Source organism: Miscanthus floridulus, chromosome 19, assembly GCF_019320115.1.
Source record: "Miscanthus floridulus cultivar M001 chromosome 19, ASM1932011v1, whole genome shotgun sequence".
Lineage (NCBI taxonomy): Eukaryota > Viridiplantae > Streptophyta > Magnoliopsida > Poales > Poaceae > Miscanthus > Miscanthus floridulus.
In genome coordinates, this window is record NC_089598.1 from 103,445,251 (window position 1) to 103,466,214 (window position 20,964).

The window sequence follows — 20,964 nt, forward strand, 5'->3', positions numbered from 1 at the left end:
GGCAAAGGACCCTTCTTTGCCGAGGGCCTTGGTCATTGCCCTCGGCAAAGAGACAGAATTTTTTTTTTTTTTTTTGCATTCCATCAACACAAGCATTTCATATATATACATATATATATCACACAGAACTCATTTTCTCACAATATATCACAACCATAATTGTGAACCACAAATAACAATATATTACAACGACAAGTCATATGTTCATCATCATTCACATGTTTATTACGACAAGTTTATGAAATCCAAGCACAAGTCAGAACCATAAACCATAAATATTACAATAAAGTCCAACCACATCACTTAGCACGAGTTCTCATCAAGGTAGCCTATGAGACGGTGGTGAAGGAAAGGCGGGATCACCCGGTGACGCACTACCGGGATGATTGGAACCCGTGGACGGAGGCTGCACAAAGGAGCAGAGATTGCATGTGTGAATAATCCGGAAAAACAGTTTTGGAACTTAGAGATTGCGTCTTGCGTCTTGTAATCTAGTGATCGACGTGCTAATCAAGACGCTGTATTCTCCAGAGCTGCGGTGCTGCACTGGCTCTCCTGTCCTGTGTCAGGTGGTCGCCGACACGCCGTAGAGAGCCCGGGCAGGTGCCCAGGGTCGCCGGGCCCTGGGTCCTATGCAGATTACCATGGAAGTATGAACAGTAGCTTTTACCTTTCCTCAAAAACTGCAGCTTATACCAGTTGCTGGTTGTTTTTCGTTGAAGTGGGACCCTGAACATTGCATGACAGAAGTGTAGTCATGACGCATACCAACTGAAAATGAAAGGGAATTTTCTCTAATGTCATTCGTTAAAACTTGTATCTTTCATCTGTCACTAAAAAACTCAAATCTTATCGATGCCACTACATATAAATTTCAATCTCTTTCACGCCATTACTGATCATATTCTGATAGTCTTGGCCAATAGACATCGAAAAAGCCAAATTACCCTTCTTCTCAGGACACAAATTTAGTTGTTTTCTTTTATGCTATCTTTTGTGGCTAAACAACTTAATCGAAAACTCAAATGTATCATTTCGAAAATTTAAAAGTATAAAAGCTATGATGTCCGATACCAGAAAAAACTATGATGTAGTTATTTTTTGAAATAAAAAAAAAGAGTTAAAGGACTGAATATGTGCTTTTTGCAGTGGTCAATATTTGTAGTAAATGTGAATAAAACAATAACAGCTCAAGCAACAGTATTCTACCAAGTAAATACAGCTAAAACTTGCTAGTATGGAAGGTAGCTCAGCTTACAGAATTTTGGAGGACGTCTCTGTTCTCCTTGAGTCAATTGATGTCCTGTGCCAGAGGCGTAGTAGTCGTACAACAGCTTCAACAGATTCTCCTTAGCAAGCTAGTCACATTTGCGATCAGATCCATCTGTGGTGTCTAAAAAAGGGCGTACCCAGTGCAGAGAGCTCCCGCTCTGTGCGGGGTCTGGGGAAGGGTGGGCCTGGTGCAAGCGGTAGAGTCTTACCGCCTGTGACCGGAAGGTCCCAGGTTCGAGTCGCGGTCTCCTCGCATTGCACAGGCGAGGGTAAGGCTAATTTCCAGTTATTTCCTAGTTCATCAAACAGTAAACCGATTTTTATATATGTCAATAGCATGTATTCTCAATTCCAATTTCCATCAACAGACTGATATATGTTGAGACGGCCGGATATTTTGGAACAGGTAAATCAAGAAAGATTAAAAAACACACAGATACAAGTAGTGAGAAAAAAACTGCAGAATGGTTCAAGAAACCAGAATATTTGGTGATAGCATTATTTTGAGGCATTACGCATGAATAAACATTGTAAGGAAACACATCAATCGAAGTGATTACGACTACGCCAAGACGGAAAATAATAGCCCTTGTACAGGATTGCTGGTAAGAAGACGCACACATGGGCAGGAACCAGGCAAGCTGAGTCCAAGGAAATGATATTTAACTTTTTTACAAGAGGATCAGCAGGAGCACTCACAGGGCACGACTGGTCAAGGCTACATGATAGTGGTGGACGGGAGTGAGGGATGGTGGAGCTGATTGCAATATTGATGGCCCATGGCTGTGAGGGACCGAGGCGGTGGTGGCAGACCAGAGCAGCGGCGTCTGTTCAGGAAGGCGGATAATGGTCGAGATAATTTTTGGATCAAGAGCTACATTCTTGGCTCTCATTTCATGTATCAATTTCAGAACCTTGTTTATCTGGCCTTCAGCACTATAGCCTTTGATCAGTGAATCAAATACAGCAACATCAGGCACAAAGCCACTTGCAGTCATCTGTTTAAGCACCCTCTCAGCTTCTTCTAGGTCTCCTAATTTTGCATACATGTTGATTAGCATTGAATATGTCACGGCATCAGGAGCCAGACCCTCAACAAGCATATCCTTAATCAACTGTTTAACCATTTTCGTATCCCCTGATTTGCAAGCGCCATGGATCATTGTGCTATATGCGACAGCATCGAGCCCGCAGTTCTTATCCATTTCATTGAACAGAACCATAGCTTGCTCCATCATTCCCTGTTGACACATAGCTGCAAGCAAAGGAATATAGTGAAATAGCTCGGCTTTTATCCCATGTTGTCTCATCCGACCGATCTTACATAGTCCATGTATAATTGAGTTGAAAGTCACCACATCAGGCTCAACTACAGTATCTCCCTGAATCATCTCCTCAAGCAAACCCATTGCCTCATCCATCTCAAGCACACCAGAAAGCCCTGCGATCAGGGTATTGTATGTCACAACATCCGGTGCCACACCCTTGTCATCCATCTCCTTCCTCAATGCAAGCGCCTCCCTTACCGATCCTTCCTTGCACAGGGAATTGATGAGCACATTGTATGTCACTACATTTGGCTCCAGCCCCCGCTGCACCATCATGTCCTTCACCTTTGCAGCCTTACCCGTCCTTCCCTCTTTACACAAGTCATCGATTAAACCAGTGAACATGATCACATCCGGTTCGATCCCCCGGCGGGACATTTCTTCAAACACCTTGCCTACATCCCGCCACCTGCCGGACCTGCAGTACCCACGAAGCAAGCAGCTGTACACGACCACGTTGGGCTGAACACCACTCCCGCACATCTCAGCTAGCAGCTCCAACGCCGCGTCGAGCTCCGCGGCGTCGCAGAGCCCACGGACGAGCGTGCCGTACGTGACGACGTCGGCGCAGACGCCGCTGGCCTGCATGGACCGGAGCAACGCGACGGCCTCCCCCGTGCGGCGCGACGCGCAGAGCCCCCGCATGACCGTGGTCTAGGACACGGCGTTGGGGCGGGTGTCCGGGTGTCCGGGTGCGCCTCCTGCGACATGTCGGCGAGGAGGGAGAGCGCCTGGTGCAGGTGGTCGCCACCGCCCACGCGCTGGCGGCAGAGCGCGGCGAGGACGGTGTTGTAGGAGACGGCGTCGCCGACGTCCGGGAGCGCGGAGAGGAGGGAGCGGGCCTCCGGGACGGGCGCCCCGCGGAGGCGGCGGTTGAGGAGCGCCGCGGCGTCCGCGCGGCCCCGGCGGAAAAGCACGGCGAGGAACGGTGCCGCGGGGCGGCTTCGGGGACGAGGAGCGCGATGGGGGCGGCAGGTGGGCGGGCGAGGCGGAGGCGGTGTCCAGCGCCCAGACGAGACGGGGCTCCAGGCGCTTCCTCATGGCGGGGCGGCCGAGCGCGGGGCGGCGGTGGGGCGAGCAGCGGCGGCGGCGCGCAGAGGCGTATGAAATGTGGGCGGGGATTTTGGGCCAGGCCGCTGGCCGATTTAGGGTTAGGCCCTTTGCCGAGGGTCCACGTCAGGGTCCTCGACAAAGATTTTTTATTTTTCTTTAAAAATTTCTTTGCCGAGGGCCTCGGCAAAGATCCCCTTTGCCGAGGGCCAGGCTAGGCCCTCGGCAAATGTTTTTTTTTGGTTTTTTGAACCCAGTCTTTTTGTGGTGCTATAATACATTATTTAAAACTCAATTTTAAAATTTGGGTTAATTTTGACTTTTTTTTATATATTTTCCTAATTTATTTCTTTTCGTTGATTTTTTTTGAATATTTCAAATTTGAACTGCAGGTGGATGGAATAATGCAATTTAGTGATTCGAAAAATATTATTCATGGTATTTGGTGTATGTTGAGTCCCTATCCACGAACTCGCATTAAATTTCGGGCATCTTCTTCACGTAACATGACGAGGAACTTGTCGGAAAAGTATTTTAAAATTATATAAAATCCATACGAAGTCCGAAAATCACGAAACTTGGCGAGATGTCATGTTATCGCATGTGTAGGCTGTGGTAAAAAATTGAGAAGGTTTCGAGCGAGTTGCGACGTCGGATGCCTGAAACCAGATGTCTGGGTTTTAGGCATCCGACGTCACAACTTGCTCGAAACCTTCTAATTTTTTTTACCACAGCCTACACATGCGATAACATGACATCTCGCCAAGTTTCGTGATTTTCGGACTTCGTATGGATTTTATATAATTTTAAAACACTTTTTCGGCAAGTCGGTCGTCATGTAACGTGAAGAAGATGCGCGAAATTTGATGCGAGTTCGTGGATAGGGATGCACTAATTAACATGAATAACATTTTTTGAAACGCTAGATTGCAATATTCCATGTACCTGCAGTTCAAATTTGACATATTCGAAAAAAATCAAAGAAACGAAATAAATTAAGAAAATATACAAAAAAGTCAAAATTGGCCCAAATTTTAAAATTGAGTTCAAAACAATGTATTGTAGCACCACAAAAAAACTGGGCTAAAAAAACCAAAAAAAAAATCTTTGCCGAGGGCCTCGCCTCAAGCTCTCGGCAAAGACGATTTATAAAAAAAATTTTGGGCGAAAAACTGGTTCCAAAAAAAATCTTTGCCGAGGGGCTGGTCTAGGGCCCTCGGCAAAGACTTTTTTAAAAAAAAAATTACCGAAAAACTGGTTTCACAGAAAAAAAGCCTTTGCCGAGGGCCTAACGGGTGGCCCTCGGTAAATATTTGATTTGCCGTGGGCCTGTCTTTGCCAAGGGCCGGACCCTCGGCAAAGGCCTCTTTGCCGAGGGCTCCTGTGGCTGGCCCTCGGCAAAGAGTGTCTTTGCCGAGTGCCCGAGATTTGGCCCTCGGCAAAGCACGCGTTTCCAGCAGTGTATATTTATGGCCACGCAACAGACAAGGTCACAAGGATGCAAGTAGGTATCCAATAATGTGTTTATGTCAGCTAACTAACTACCTTCAGCCATGGCTTATCATCCAAGCGAACAGGGCAATAGCGCATAGAAGGTGGGTGGTGGTGGTTACAGAAATTTTCGTGGTACAGTATATACTCCGTATTAATTAGTATATGATATATATACATGCGTGCCACTTTGATTTTGACATGGCATGTAAAACTCTGAGGACTGTTTGCTTCGGCAAATTCTACTGTGTAATTCGGTGAAAGAAAATGGTAACCTGATATAGTGAAATACAGACTTTGTGGAGATAAATCTGCACGCTCTACAAGCTGAGTACCGGGAATGTTCCATCCAGTGGCCGGTACAAAAACTTATTGAATAATATTTATCGGGGCGGGCTCGTCTTGCTTCTTAGATTTTTTTTAAAAAATAATATTTTTTAACGATTAATTGCAAATCTAAAAGCAGTTATACTAAAATTTGCGCTAAATCTATATGACACCCGAGTGATATCTGGACATCCGTCACTCGATTTTTCCGGCCATCAGATCCTTGGTCGTCGGTCTGATCTCGTGCGTCCTCTTGCTAGTGGTGTCCGACGATGTGCCGTGCTGGAGACTGCGCCTGCATGCGCCCTTGGATCCAGTGCAGCAGACTACTCTGTGGCTACAGTCCCCCACAGGAGAAACGCCGGTCCATCGTGGCCACAGAGGATCCTGAGCGGGGATCCCCACGCGGGGACCAGCCTGCATGCACGGCGCCATTCAAAAGCAGCAGATGGATGTATATTTGTTTCTTTATTAACAGTAACAGATTATATCTTATTGGATCATATTTTACTATTTCTATTTTGGTGTAAGTTCTATGTTTAATTAGTGTAAATTAATTATTATTAAATAATAATAGTCATAATTACTTGAAGAGTTATCTGATTTTTTTTGGCACCTCTCCCTTTCTTTACCTATATACAAGAGCAGGGATTGCCTATAATCAGGGGTTAGCTACTAAGTAGTTTACCATTAATAGAACCTTGCTGGAAACTCTTGGCTCGTGAACAAGTGACTTCTTTCTTTCCATAGACTACACTGCAGACTATCAAGCACTAGAAAACAACAGGGCCAGTTACGTACAAGTCAGGCAATTGCCTACCCTCACGAAGCAATGAGAAAAGGTAGGTGCTGATGTTTGAGTTTCTGTACGTTTTATTTGGTTCCACTTTGAAAATTTTCAATTTGGCTTCTATAAAAATAATCTGACTATTTTTTTGTTTTTTATTTAATTTTGTTTTATTATTTGAATATTTTTTTGTTCTTTTGATTTGGATGCAATGGTCGTAACAATCATATGCTACATGTATCAAAAACACATGATTTTATTTGCCTCCTCGATCGAGTGTTTTAGGCCCTACGGACACTCGGGTGACACGTAGGCCTGAATCACCCGAGCGCTGCCTAAAATTTTGACTTCTAGCATCCTGTCGGCCTACCAACAGCCGATAGGATTCCTGTCGGGTTCCCACTAGCCGATAGGTTGGGGTCGCACGTGCACTGTCGGGCCTCACGCGATGGACGTCACCGCAGATGGCTCACGTCCCCTTCCCATCGACTATGCTCGGGCGCGGGTAGGCGCCTCTCGTCCGCTGTCACCTGGCGCCCCCCCCCCCCCCCCCCCCCCCCCCCCCCCCCGCCGCCAGCGGCACTCGGTGCCCTCTCGTTGGTACCCTCCCCGGCCTCGAGGACGACGAGATAAACGCGACCACAGTGCCTGCGGCCATGGTATCTGATCTCCTAGCGTTGTTTGATCTGCTCATGGTTGTCAGTTTGTGCCTGAAATTTCTGAATTTCTTGTGCAAAGAACTGATAGCTACTCCGTATGGATTATTGTAGTATAGGATTCAATCATAACTAGTTATATGAAGGATGCAGGCTACTGCAGGTGTCCGCATCCTGCTTGTTTGGTTCCTGCACAGCCCAGTAGGCTATTGCAGGTGCTAGCTGGCCCTGCGTCGTCAGCTAATAATAACAGCGAATGGAGCGGCGGCCCTGCTTGCATCCGTGACCCGAAGAATGAAGGACGTCGTGTACGTGTGGTCGGTGGGAATTGAAGCTCCGGCAACTGGAGTATGCTCAGTACCCTGAGTCGGTAGAGGTACACCAGAAAGCTGGGAGGGCCCTACCTCCTTAGGGAACCAATGTGAAATGTCGTCTGTGTGAAAGGTCCCAAAGCTGATATTATCCTCCGTGTAGTCACTGCAAGAAGCACGTGTACCTATATAAAAAAATGCTAGATAGAGCATATTACGTACATAGTACATGAGAAATCAGGAAAGTAATCATTGAATTACCTAAGACTTGAACTCTCTATCACGGCTCGTGCTGGGATGGACGAGAATGTCCTCCCGATCCGTCGAAGAAAAATTATTAACTAAACTAACTAACCCTAAACATAAAAAAAAACTAATAACTAACCCTAAAAGTTAACCTAACCTTAAAACTAAAAGTACTCCTAAAACTAAATCTATTTAATAAACTAAACGAATGAAATCTAACTAAACTAACAAAATCTAACTAAACTAAAAAACTAAACTACCAAATAATAACTAAACTAACTAATAAACTAAACTAACTAAAAAACGTACCTGAGAACTCCCGGGGCCGGCGGCGGGGGCGGCGGCCTGCGTAGGCCAGCGGTGGCGGCAAGCCCTCGGCCGGATCCGGCGGCGAGCCAGGAGAAGCGCCGGCCAATGGTGCGCCGGTGCGGAGCGAGAGAGAAAGAGCGAGCGCGAGGGAGAAGATGTCCGGTTAGATATGTTAGGGCCTGTCGGCTCTCCGAAGGCCGACAGGGACCCATCGGCTAATCGGGTGCCGATATGCCTGTCAGCCCACCGAGGGGGAGCGGGGCGGAGGGAGGAGCCGTGGGCACGAGTAGGGGGAAGCGGGGCGGATGGAGAAGGAGCCGCACCGCCGCCTGGAAACCCTAACACGCGACTCTGGTTCGGGAGCGTTCGGCTGATCGAGTGAGGAAAGAGAAATTGACCGCACATAGGTGCCACTGCTCTAAACTTCTTTGCCTTATAAGCCATTCCGTCCGTGTTCTGTTTATTTTTCGCCGTTTGGTGTGGGACCGGCCAGTGAAATTGTCCATATTACCCTCGGCGGTCCCACACCAAACCGCGAAAAACCCTGGGGGAGAGAGAGCGCGGGGATGGCTCCGGCTCACGGCGACAGCAGCGCGCGGCGGACTAGGAGTGCCGGCGCCAGATCTGGCAGCGAGGCCGCCGGGGAACCTCCTTGCTCTCCCCGGGCGCGTGGCCTCCTCCCTCCCGGCGGCCCTTGGAGGCGACGCGGACGGCCTCCTGGAGCCACCCGCTGGCCTTGCGCCCCGCTCCCCCTGGATCGCGGCCCCCGTCACTGGAGCGTCGCGGCCACCCTCCTAGAGCACGCGTCGCTGGATCTGCCGACGAGGAACGGCGGCACCCCGGCTCCCCTCTCCATGGCGACGAGCGGCGATGCCACTAGGGCACCTCCTTGCTCTTCCCGGGCGGCGTCCACGTCCTGTTCCTATCCCCACCGGTGGTGCATCCAACATCTTGGGCGCCGCGCGCCTATGGCGAGTGCGCGACGAGGCTGGGGGACTGAGACGGCGACGGCACCCTAGAGCTAGCAGCCGCGCACGGGTATGGCTACGGCGGACGCCAACTGCAGCACGTGGCTGATGAGGAGCGCAGCGGCAGATCTGGTGAAGGAGACGGCGACGGCGGGCGAGCGGTGGGGCAGCTACGAGCTCGGCCGCGTTGACGGTGACGGGGCGCAACGAGGACGACTAGGAGCTCGGCCGCGCGAACGGTGACGGGATCTAGGCGGGTGAGGAGTAGCCAGGCGCCATCGGATCTGGCGACGTGGCGCGGCGGCGCCCCAGCTCCCCTCTCCACACGACGACCAGCGAGGCCACCGGGTCCGCCACGACGGACGACGGCGTCATGACCGCCTGGGAGGTCATCGGGCTGAGTCGTGGGTCGGGTCATCGAGGAGCAGGCGCTGACGCACGGCCGGGCGCGGGGCCTGGAGCGTGCGCGGTCACCGGGGGCACAGGGCCAGGCCGTCGTCGCCGAGGGTGCAGGGCGGTGCTGGGGCCGGGAGCATGGGGCTAGGCCGTCGGGGTCGCAGGGCGGGGCTGGTGCCGGGAGGCGCCGGGGGCGAAGGGTGGGGCCGAGGCCTGGAGGTGCCGGGGGCGCATGGCCAGGCCACCGGGCACGGTGCTGACGACGCGCAAGGGGAAGAAGACAAGGAGGAACACAGAGAGAAAGAAAACTAAGGTGGTGAATCGTAGTCGGTTTCCACCGCCAAGGGTAATATGGACAATTTCACTGGCCGGTCCCACACCAAACGACGAAAAACAAACAGAACATGGACGGAATGGCTTGTAAGGCAAAGAAGTTTAGAGCAGTGGCACCTGTGTACGGTCAATTTTTTTAATGGCTTGTGTGTAATTACAAACTTTTTTAATGACATACATGTAAAAGCCTCAAGAGAAAGGGGTCTCACTGGCTTTTGGTACACGTGCCTTTCTTTTTTTTCCTTTAATCCAAATATTTCTGACGGAAGGGTTAATTGGATTGGTGCCATTACAATTCTCGCGTTTCTTAGAAATACCATTACTATTAGTCTTATTGTAAGCGTGCCATTACAATTACACTGGAGGCTAAAAATACCAATATGTACACTTGCCGCGACTTGTGGCCCACATGCAGGTGTATGCAGCTAGCACGTACATTCCTATGGATCCTTTTGCCCCCAGCTTCTCCATACATGCGGCCGTTTGACTAGATCGAGTCAATCCATCCATTCCCCACCGCCTCCTCTCTCTCTCTCGCTCGAACCCTAGCTCGTCGGCCTCGGAGGCGCCTGCTCGCAGCGGCGACTACTGCTCGCGGCGGCGGCGCCCGCTACCGATGGTAGTCGATTGAAGATCATGGTGCAAGCTTGAGTACTATGGTGGTCATGTCCTCCATGGAGGACGAGGCGCATGGTAACCGTGCTGCAGCAATGGACGACAACATACCAAGGTATGCATCTGAAACCATTTTGATCTGACATGACTTTCCATCGACGAATAGGCTAGTTATTACTGCAATTTGTTGTAGAACTCGTTGACTTGATCTGCTTACTTCATGCTAGGACCGACCTATTCTCGCTAGAGATTAAAGTTGAAGGTTTCAATACAACAGATGCGTTGGGTAGGAAAGTTTACACCAAAGGTTCTATGATTAAATGGGATGTCGAGATAGGGTCATTTTTTTAGACTTGTTGAGGGAAAGCTTGTGGAATGAAGTTAAATGGGCCTCTAACTAGTCTGCATCTCTGTGATTCTTTGACAAAAATATGAAAGAAGATGTCAGATTAGACAGTGACATTCAGATGATAGATTTGTTTGACATGTATAAGTCTGAAATTTGTTGCTGTGTGTTGGTAGGAGTCTTTGATAATGTTGTTTCTGATGCACTTGAGTATGAGTTGTTAGAGCCTTTATGTGTTATTCCACCTGATGATGGAGCAGTCAACCCTACTAATTTCAATCTTGATGCAAATGCTTGTGCTGCTGCCATTCCAAATGCAAGTGATTCTACTGCTGCCATTCCAAATGCAAGTGCTTCTACTGTTGCCATTCCAAATGCAAATGCTTCTACTGCTGTCATTCCAAATGCAAATGTTTTAACTATAGCCATTCCAAATGCAAATGCTTCTTCTGCTACCATTCCAAATGCCCAAGCTTCTTTGTAACAGAACCGACCAAATCATAAGAACGTAAGTACAAAAACAATCACCGAAGTGATCAAATTCCTGTACTTAAGCTCCCATAATCCCGGTAGTCCAGAAATCACGAAGGATTTCAACCAACTCTCGATATACAAACCAAGACCATAGTGATTCAACACAACACATCATCCATTACAATATTTCGCAAGTAGCATTCGGATTACATCCATCAGAGTTCAAATAAATATTACAAACTAAGTTCGAATTTGTGGAAGCAACATAGTTTAGTACATAACTTCATAGTTTCAAATACATTGCCAGATCTGAGTCGTGTCCCACAAAAGCATCATCAGGTACGAGAACTAGTAGAGACCGTGCCCAACGGTCTAGTCTTCATCCCCAGCTGGGAGAAGGCAATATTTGCAGCAACCAAAGTAGAACTGGTCATCTGCAACAGGTGGAAGATAAACCCTGAGTACGAGAAGGTACTCAGCTAGACTTACCCGTCAAAACTAGAAGTAAAAGACACCAAGGATCATGCAAGGCTTATGAGGTGGGCTAGCTTGACACAGTTGCATAAAAGAGCTTATGAATATAGGAACCAATTTAAACTTAGCATCAAGCTTATCATCATTTACCTATCTACTATATTAGCACCTGTACTAGAGCACTCACTTATTAGGAGCAAACAATATTAACCATAGCAGGTATAATAAGGCTGTCGTCATTATATCATCATTTCCGAACCATTAGGTTATTTAGTGTATCTACTTTGGAGATAAGCCCGTCAAGTTCTCACTAACTTGGAGAGACGGCGACTCGAATCTAATTACAACTCAGCTGAGGGGGTATTCCTAACTCTCACCCTGGCATACTTAGCAAGGGTAGCCGTGGGTCACCTTTAGAACAACTCAGGAACCAAATTCACGGGTTCGATCAGCGCCAGCACTCTCCGGGATTACCCTTCTGCCAGGACGATCAGGACTTTTAAATCACCTGCCCTTGGACTCACGCCTACGGCTCCCTTCTGAGGCGCACTTTATACTTATCGACTCCCGGCCTGAGGTGAGCTACTCGGCTTCGCGGTCGGTCTTCGGACACGGCCAACTAAGAAAGAGGCATGCGTTCAACATGAATAGGAAAGGCTCCAAGATTCATTCCTTAATCAACACAGACGGAGTTACTGCAAACCGGTAAGCCTCCGTTCGGTCTTCATTTCAAATTAAGACTGGTTTTTTTCCACGATAGCAAATATAGCCAACCGTGCCATATGTATCTTCCTATATCTCGCAGGTGACAGGAAATCATCTGACTTCTACCGTGTTAAAGTAGGGCTAAGCACTACACGAGCCTGAGCTACATAGGATTCAGGGTATCAATATCTGGACAAGGATTGGATAACCAATGCAACAAGTGTTTGCATCCAACACCTAAACTTAATGCAACAATATATATGTAACAATAATACTTTAACTGCATTTCAGAAATTAGAAAGCTTAATATGCTCCGGGGCTTGCCTTTCACAAAGTTGCACGGACGGTGATCCGGGCACTCAACGGCGACCTCGTCTGGCACTTCTCCTGAAGGCTGCACCTCCTGAACCTCCGGTGTCGGCTGCTGCTGCTCGCTCGGTTCTTTGAATTCCAGCAGGGTCACTCCTTCCGGTACACCTATTGCATGCCGATACACAAGATAAATATCATGGATGCATAAGGAATGACATGATGCTCATGATGAATGAATCACAGTAAGTGTTTAACGAAACATCATTGGACACTCGTTTACCGATTAAGAATAGCTCTATTCAAATCACTTTAGAACATGTATCTAACTTAACTTAAAGAACAAGATCAACTTACCTAACTTGCATAACCTAAGATAAAGGTGCTCATCTTCAGTTAAAGGCCTAACACCTAGGAACATTACCACAAACTTAGAAATAGTAAAGGCATACTTAAATCAAAGTTAAGGTTTTACATGCAACGAGTAGTTCCTTAATTCAATCATAACCAGAGTTCTATAAATTCAAATGACTTGCAAGAGGACATTCTGGAAAGCCTATGAAATTCTCTACAAATCATTTGTAAACATCAAAGCATGATTCATACTTTAACCAAATCGAATTCCAGTAAACCTAGAATCTGTTCAGAAATGACAGGGTTACTAAATTAATTATTTAGTGATGATGCAAAAACATAATTGGACCAAACCAAGTTTACCAACTTGTTGTGCATACCAGAGAAATATTAGAAAGTATAGTGCCAACTTCTAAATAAATTATTTAATATCCTTTTCTAATTTATTTAGTTAATTAGGTGATTAAAGCAATATATAGTAAAACTATTCAGAAAAATCTACAAAATTCGCAGTAGCTATCTCATGCTTCATATAGACTACCATAAAAATTTCAAAGCCATTGGGCAAGCAGAACTTGCTGTACCCAAAATAACAGGTGGCATGTCTATTTCTAGCATAATTAGGAAACCCTATTGAAAAGTGTCAAGCAACAGATTTCTAATTTCTCCTAGCATCATTCTAGCATAAGAATAGCACTCACCAAATTTTACCCTTACTGGATCTATAGAAAAATTATGAAAATTCACACAAGATCCATCCATGTAAATAAGAGAATTTTATATCTCCTACATACAGTGTCCAATTTGTATGAAAATTTAACTACAAGCTATTCATGAGATGAGCAGTACACCATAAAAATTTCATGCCATTTGAAGCTACATAGAAAAAGATATAATTATCCCTATTTCCTCCATGATTAAAAGAGATAAATAGCAACTCTATTTTTCATAACAGAACATAGCATAATTTATATTTTTAATAAAAACTAGACATTATCATGAACTCAACAAAATTGGAACCACATCATTTGAAGCTACCAACTAGGAGATACATATTTTTGAATCTATACACAATTCTGTGAAAAGAATAAAACAGAAATGAATTTGAAACCCTAACTCTACTTGCTGGGCCGGCCCGAACAGATCCAGCGGCCCACAGCGCATGCGCAAGCGACGCCAGCGCGGCCCAGAACGGCGTGGCCTAGGCTGGCTCCCGCCTCTGCAGCAGCGACTGACAAAGGGGGCCCGCGCGACAGTGACACAGGCAGGGGAAAGGAGGAAGACGACGGCGTAGGTCGTCGCCGGTGACAGCTCCGGCGAGTCCAGCGGTGCTACGGCGATCACCTCACCCGTGCACATCTAGTGGTGCCCTCAATTGAAGCTATAGCTGTGGCTACAGGGGGTGGCGACGATCATGGCGGCGCATGGCCACGGCATGGCCGGCTCCGGCGAGGCTACTGCGTCATGGCCCTATCGGTTGACCCTACGAGCATCAGTAGCGTCCACAGCACCTAGCACAAGGGAGAGAAGGGATGGCAAGGGCGCGAGGACAGTTGGCCGCGTGGAGCGCCAACTCTGGCGAGGTCCCGCCATGGCGGCGGTGGAAGAACTAACGAATTCGCGCTTACCAAGACTCAAACGAACTAACTGAGAGGTGGAGGTGGTAGAGGAGATCACGGCGAAGCGAGGAGCAAGATGGCCGGCGCGTTTTTGCAGTGGTGAGCGTGCATGACGATGGTGATGCTCGGTCGAAAATGGGGAAGCTGCTGCGGCTCGGCGCTGTGCGCGGTGTAGGCGAGAGAGAGGCAAATAGAGCTAGCGAGTGCGTCGGGCAGGCGCGCGGGGTGCTCAAGTCACGGCCAGCAGCGCCAGGATGCCCGTGGCGCGTGGCAGCGCGAGCAGAAGTCCGGCGATGGGTGGCACACACGCGGCGTCTATTGTCTGATGGCGGTCAGTCACTGTAGCACCCATTCAGACAACGGAAACCGACTGACAGGCGAACTTAGCAGTGATGGATCTCCTAAACCATGACGATTTAGTGGAAATAATGTATACAAAAGTTGTAGAGCTATGGTAGGGCTACAACTTTGATTTAGACATCAACAGCTAATTCACCCTGTATCCTGAGTTGTATCAAGCCAAAGGTGGCTCAATCAAACTGAAAAATGGATTATGACTTAGCAATTTTTCCAAGTGTGAAATCAGCATGGAATTCTGACTTGTGGGCCATGTTTGAGCATATTCTAGCCATTTTCATGAGATGATCATAAAACAACTTTTATTCCTTGATAAATTAGCTACAACTTTGGTAAAGAGTGCATAGCCATGCAAGGTCTCTAAGCTGGTCTTTTGAAGCAGTCAAACAGTGGCACTCTAAGGGTCAATTCAAGTCAAACCTCCACTTGAGGGCATTTTTGTCATTTTGATCTATATGAACAATGTTCCAACAATTACCCTAAGTGTAGTTAAGGTGTATTAGACCATGATCAACCACTTTACACGATTGTTATACCAATTTCTAATGATCACATGTGATGAAGCATAAAACAATCAATTCACTCAATTGTTGCAATTCCATGTTTCACATGTTTCATTACTTTGTTGTTATTTTATACTTGTCACATTGTGGGCCATGTTTGAGCATATTCTAGCCATTTTCATGAGATGATCATAAAACAACTTTTATTCCTTGATAAATTAGCTACAACTTTGGTAAAGAGTGCACAACCATGCAAGGTCTCTAAGCTGGTCTTTTGAAGCAGTCAAACAGTGGCACTCTAAGGGTCAATTCAAGTCAAACCTCCACTTGAGCGCATTTTTGTCATTTTGATCTATATGAACAATGTTCCAACAATTACCCTAAGTGTAGTTAAGGTGTATTAGACCATGATCAACCACTTTACACGATTGTTATACCAATTTCTAATGATCACATGTGATGAAGCATAAAACAATCAATTCACTCAATTGTTGCAATTCCATGTTTCACATGTTTCATTACTTTGTTGTTATTTTATACTTGTCACATTGCTACCATGTTGCCATGTTTCAAGGTATGAGAAATTCATGTTGCATTCACAGGTTGCACTACTACCATTCATAAGCAATCAGGTATGAAACAAACAGAATTTGCGAATGTTGCATATGTGTGTTTCAGTGACAATGGCATGATGACATAGATGATGCATATGTTTATGAAATAACATGCAATTTAGTGGAAGCCAAACACCAAGGGTGTTACATTCTTCTGCTGCCAATCCTTGTACTGCCGATGAGTCGAACGTAGAGCCTGATAGGGAGCCAGATATATTTGATAATGAAGAGGAGTATGTTGGGGTTGATGATGAGCACATCTATATTTTAGTACCACCTACACACCTAGCCAACACTGACAGTGCCCAACCATCTGTTGATAATGCTGATCCTATTGTTGCTGATGGAGGTGCTCCTCTTGAGGCAAAAATTGATGATGTAGATCTCCAGGAAATAACTGTCCTCCATGATCCTAAAAATCCAAAGATTGTCAAGGGACAATTGTTTCCTGACATAGTAACATTCAGGAAAGCTATTAGACATTATGCTGTCAAGAAAGGTTTCGAGTTAGCTAAGTTGCAAACTGACAAGACAAGATTCATTGCATATTGTGCTGCCGAAGGGTGCCCATGGAGAATTCATGCATCTAGGATTTTTTATAAGAAAACAATACAAGTTGGTGTGGTCCTTTTCTTACTGTTTGTAACTTATTCAGTTATACATATGATATTCATCTTAATTTCTTATGTAGATTAAAACATTACATGCTAAACATAATTGTCCCACTACAAAGCTGAGGGAGGGAAAGATGGCTAGTCAAGGTTGGTGTGCAGATAGGTTGACGGACTGGGTCAAGAAGAACCCAAATAAAGGAGCCAAGGATGCAAACGAAAAGCTAGAAGGAGACTATGGCATTAAACTGAAATACTCCAAGGCATGGTCAGATTTGACGGTTGCCCTACAACAGGTTCATGGGAAGTACTCAAAAAGTTTTCAGCTATTGTTCAATTGGAAAGCATAGATAGAAATAAGTTCTCCTGGAAGCATTGTAGAGATAGAGTTAGAAGGGAAGAAGAAGAAACGCTTCAAGAGGATTTTTGTAGCCCTGAAGCCATGTATTGATGGCTTCTTAGCTGGTTGTAGGCCATTTATAGGTGTAGATACGTCTGCATTGCATGGTAGATATACAGGGCAGTTGGCATCAGCAACTGCTGTGGATGGGCACAACTGGTTATACCATGTGGCATATGGTGTTTTTATTCTGAAACAGAAGACAATTGGAAGTGGTTCATGCAGCAGTTGCATAGAGCAGTGGGTTCACCTACAGGTTTAGTCATATGTACTGATGCTTGTAAAGGACTTGAGAAGGCTATGGGTGCAGTGTTCCCTGAAGTGGAGTACAGAGAGTGTATGAGGCACATGTACATCAACTTTATGAAACATTATCAAGGAGATGTGTTTACTGACCACCTATACCCTGTTGCAAGGAGTTACACAGAATGGTTGTTCAGGTGGCACATGCAGAAGATAGCAAATTTTGACCTAGATGCCATTGACTTCCTTCAGCAACATCACAAGTTGATATGGTACATGTGTGGATTTTTAGAGCTAAGTAAATGTGACTATTTGACCAATAATGTTTTTGAGAGTTTCAATGCTCAGATAAAGAAGTTGAAATGACTTTTGCTGCATGAACTGGTAGATGGGATTAGGGAACTCATAATGGAAAAGAGGTACTTAAGAAGGCAGATTGGTAAGGATATGCAGGATGGTATACTGCCCAATGTCATCAAAGACCTGAACACTATAAGCAAAAACCTCAAAGTTGTGAAGGTTGCAAGAAGTGATGAAGGCATAGCTGAAGTAACACTTATAGATGACTGGAACAACCACAAGAGGCACATGGTTGACCTACAAGGTCACTCCTGTTCATGTAAGGAGTGGCAAATCATAGGAAAACCATGCAAAGATGCCCTGGCATGGATTCTTTCCAACAGAGGAATTAAAATAGCAGATTTTGTGCATGAGTACTACTCTGTTCATAGATTCAGGGCTGCATATGCTTCTAAAGTTGAGCCATTGCTAGACAGGTCATAGTGGCCATAGGTTGACCTAGGCTTCAAAGTTTTCCCTCCTCTGCTAGGTAGAGCTGTAGGTAGGCCAAGAGTGGTGAGAATTAGAGGTTGCCTTGAGAAAAATGCTACCAAAAAGAAGGTTAGGTGTAAAAGGTGTGGAGATTTTGGGCACTTCTCTAAACAACCAGAGCTAGGAGAAGATGGTAAAGTTGGACTGAATTCAAAGGGAAAAAGGTAAAATGATTTATATGTCTCTTTCTAATTCTTGTGACATTCTCTAGTTTTTGCTAATCATAGTGTGCATCTATAGGAAAAGGCAATAGTTGGAAGATGATGACAGTGCTGGACCTTCACAAATGAAGAAGAAGAAGACAACACCTAAGAAGAAGGGTGCACCCAAGAAGAAGAAAACACCTAAGAAGAAGAAGACACCTAAGAAAAAGAAGCAGCAAAAGAAAGCTGCTGCTCCAGCAGCTAGTGTTGTGAGAAGCCTGAAGGACTTCTTAAACACCATGTGATATGTTGTGATCACAAGCATGAAATTAGTTTCTTTTGTGGCCTGAACGTTATGTATTGTAGGCCTTGAACTTGATGTATTGTAGGCCCTGAACTTGATGTATGCTAGGGCCTGAACTCGATGTCTGTTATGGTCAGCATCGAATATTTGTTATGGCCACCCCCTATTTCTGTTTAGTGTGTGCTGAGCATGGGTTCCATGGAAACAAATGAAGACATGAATGCCAAGATCTGGAACCTCAGTCCACTTGGCCACACGTCACCGAGCCTTCAGAGCTGCCAGCAATTGTGAAGCGTGTGTCGTCAATGCTGCCACTTGGTTCTCAGTGAGGTTATATAACTACATATACACCACGCTGTGATTCTCAGTGAGGTTCTTAACTCATGATATAAACAGCTTCCAAGCTCTTGGTTCAAAGTAACTAGTCGTTTGTCCCAATTAGTAGTTCTGATCGTTGCATAGTTGCTATATATTGCATAATCACATATACTCATACCTAGATGATGACCCGGGCCTTTGCAAAACATATATCTCTGCCACCAAATGCTACAGCTCACATGATATGGTCCAAATTAAATAGATGAGAATGGGTGGCACCCGAAAAACAAAGTGGGCAAATTGATGGTTCACTAGGTGAGGTCATTTTTTAAGGAATACAGATTCGAAGAAGCTGTGTTGCACACATTGACAGATTCATCACAAATTCACAGATTCACAAAACCTACATAAACATACATTCCTTGATCACAGATACACAGTTGCACAGACAGAAATAAACATAAATTAGTAGTAGCACTTGACAACCTACAGGCTAAGATCACTAAACTCCAAACTACTGGAACCAAGGTGCATACTACTTCATTTCCAAACTGCTGCAACTAAGAGGCTTACAAATAGATTTAGCATCACCACAGCAACTAATGCATTGCCTAAGCTAAAAGCCTTGTTCAATCCTCCATTCTTCAATTCTTTCATCTCCTGCTCCAACTTTAAAATGTCAACCTTCAAGTCAACGATCTGAACCTTCAAGTCCATCATCCCAATCTTTGTGTCACTCTTCTGTTCTATGCGTTGAACCACAGGAGCAACAAAAGGGCCCTGTACACCTTCCACTTCCACATCTCTGAGCTTGTCTAGATGATTGGCGCGCAGATAGGCTAGGTATTGATCCTCAAACCAATAGTTCGCACAAGTGTCATCGTTCTGCAATTGACAATCAAAACCCAACCCACTTAACACTATTTGTAGCTGGACGAACATGGAACCCAACATCAAAGGAAAAGCAAGACAAATTACCGAAAAATTGTTGGGACAAGTGTAATACATATTGCCAGCCTTGCCCTTGCGCCTAATGACCTGGATCTTGCATTTGGGGCAATCGATCCGTGGGAGACCACCAACCTGGCTAGCACTTGAACCGGCAACTGTGGATGCCATCTCCGCTCAGCAGATGGGGCGGGGAAGGAGCAGCAGTAGTCGCGGTCGACGCCGGCGCCTGCGGTAGTCGCAGTCGCCGCCGCCGCGAGCAGTAGTCGCCGCTGCCGCTGGTCGTAGTCGCCTCCGAGGCTGACGAGCTAGGGTTCGAGCGAGAGAGAGAGGAGGCGGTGAGGAATTGATGGATTGACTCGATCTAGTCAAACGGCCGCATGTATGGAGAAGCTGGGGGCAAAAGGGTCTATACGAATGTGCGTACTAACTGTATACACCTGCATGTGGACCACAGGTCGCGGCAAGTGTACATAATGGTATTTTTCAGACTCCAGTGTAATTGTATTGGCATGCTTACAATAAGATTAATAGTAATGGTATTTCTAAGAAACGCGAGAATTGTAATGGCATCAATCCAATTAACCCTTAATAGTAAGGGCAAAACGGAGCTTCATCGGGCGTAAAATCACAAAGTTAAAAATAAAGGGGCAAAATTACCTTTGGACTAATCTTGGACACATCTTTCTTACTAAAATACCTTTCCATTCTTGCCTTCAATATGAAATGTTGCTAATTAAAATGCTGCTGTTAGAACTAGTGGACTAGACAATGAAATCGAAATAAAAATGCGGTACTGTTCTGCTCTTCGTGTTCGGTCTGTTTTCTCACCGTGATTTCTGAAGCGGGGGCGTGAAGCCTCACTGCCTCAGCCTGGGCGGGTTGCCTGTTGGCTGCTGCAGAAGGGCCGGCCGGCTGCCGGGCGTGGTTGCGCGGGGCGCCGGCAGGGCGGCCGCTGGGCAAAGCTGCAGCCTGCAGAAGAGGGCAAGGGGCGGCCGCCGGCCGGCTGGGGCTTTAGAGCCGTGGTCGACGCGTGGAGACCTCTCGCCGTCGCCGTCGCCGTCGCCAACGCCCGACGCCGACTCGCCGAGGAATCGCTGTCGTCAGTCTCGACTTCTCGAGGATATGGGCAGCGAGCGTTCCGCGTTCGGTGAGGGCGGCCGCCGCTAGCAGCCGAGCAGGCCAGGGCTAGGATATGGCGGAAATTTTTATTTTCTATTCTGGGCTTAGTTACGACACGGCCCGTGACGCAAGAGACGGGCCGGGCCTCTACGGCTGTGGGCTCGTCGCGATCGGCCTTGTCCCCGAGCCCGAAGTCAGCG

At 46.5% G+C, this 20,964-nt stretch overlaps 1 long non-coding RNA gene and 1 pseudogene across 2 annotated transcripts; both read right to left on the reverse strand.

The window, feature by feature from the left end:
- Nucleotides 1–205: 205 nt before the first annotated feature.
- LOC136525150 (pentatricopeptide repeat-containing protein At4g28010-like) lies at nucleotides 206–3,713 on the reverse strand (annotated as a pseudogene).
- A 15,389-nt stretch (nucleotides 3,714–19,102) lies between these two features.
- On the reverse strand, nucleotides 19,103–20,797 carry LOC136529891 (uncharacterized). Of its 2 annotated transcripts, XR_010777461.1 has the most exons (4): nucleotides 20,474–20,797; nucleotides 20,303–20,356; nucleotides 19,673–19,950; nucleotides 19,103–19,579 (listed from the first exon to the last, which is right to left on the reverse strand). It is a non-coding gene; the product is annotated as an uncharacterized lncRNA (long non-coding RNA). The 2 variants fall into 2 exon arrangements; XR_010777462.1 differs by having other exon boundaries at nucleotides 19,673–20,374.
- Nucleotides 20,798–20,964: the final 167 nt, after the last annotated feature.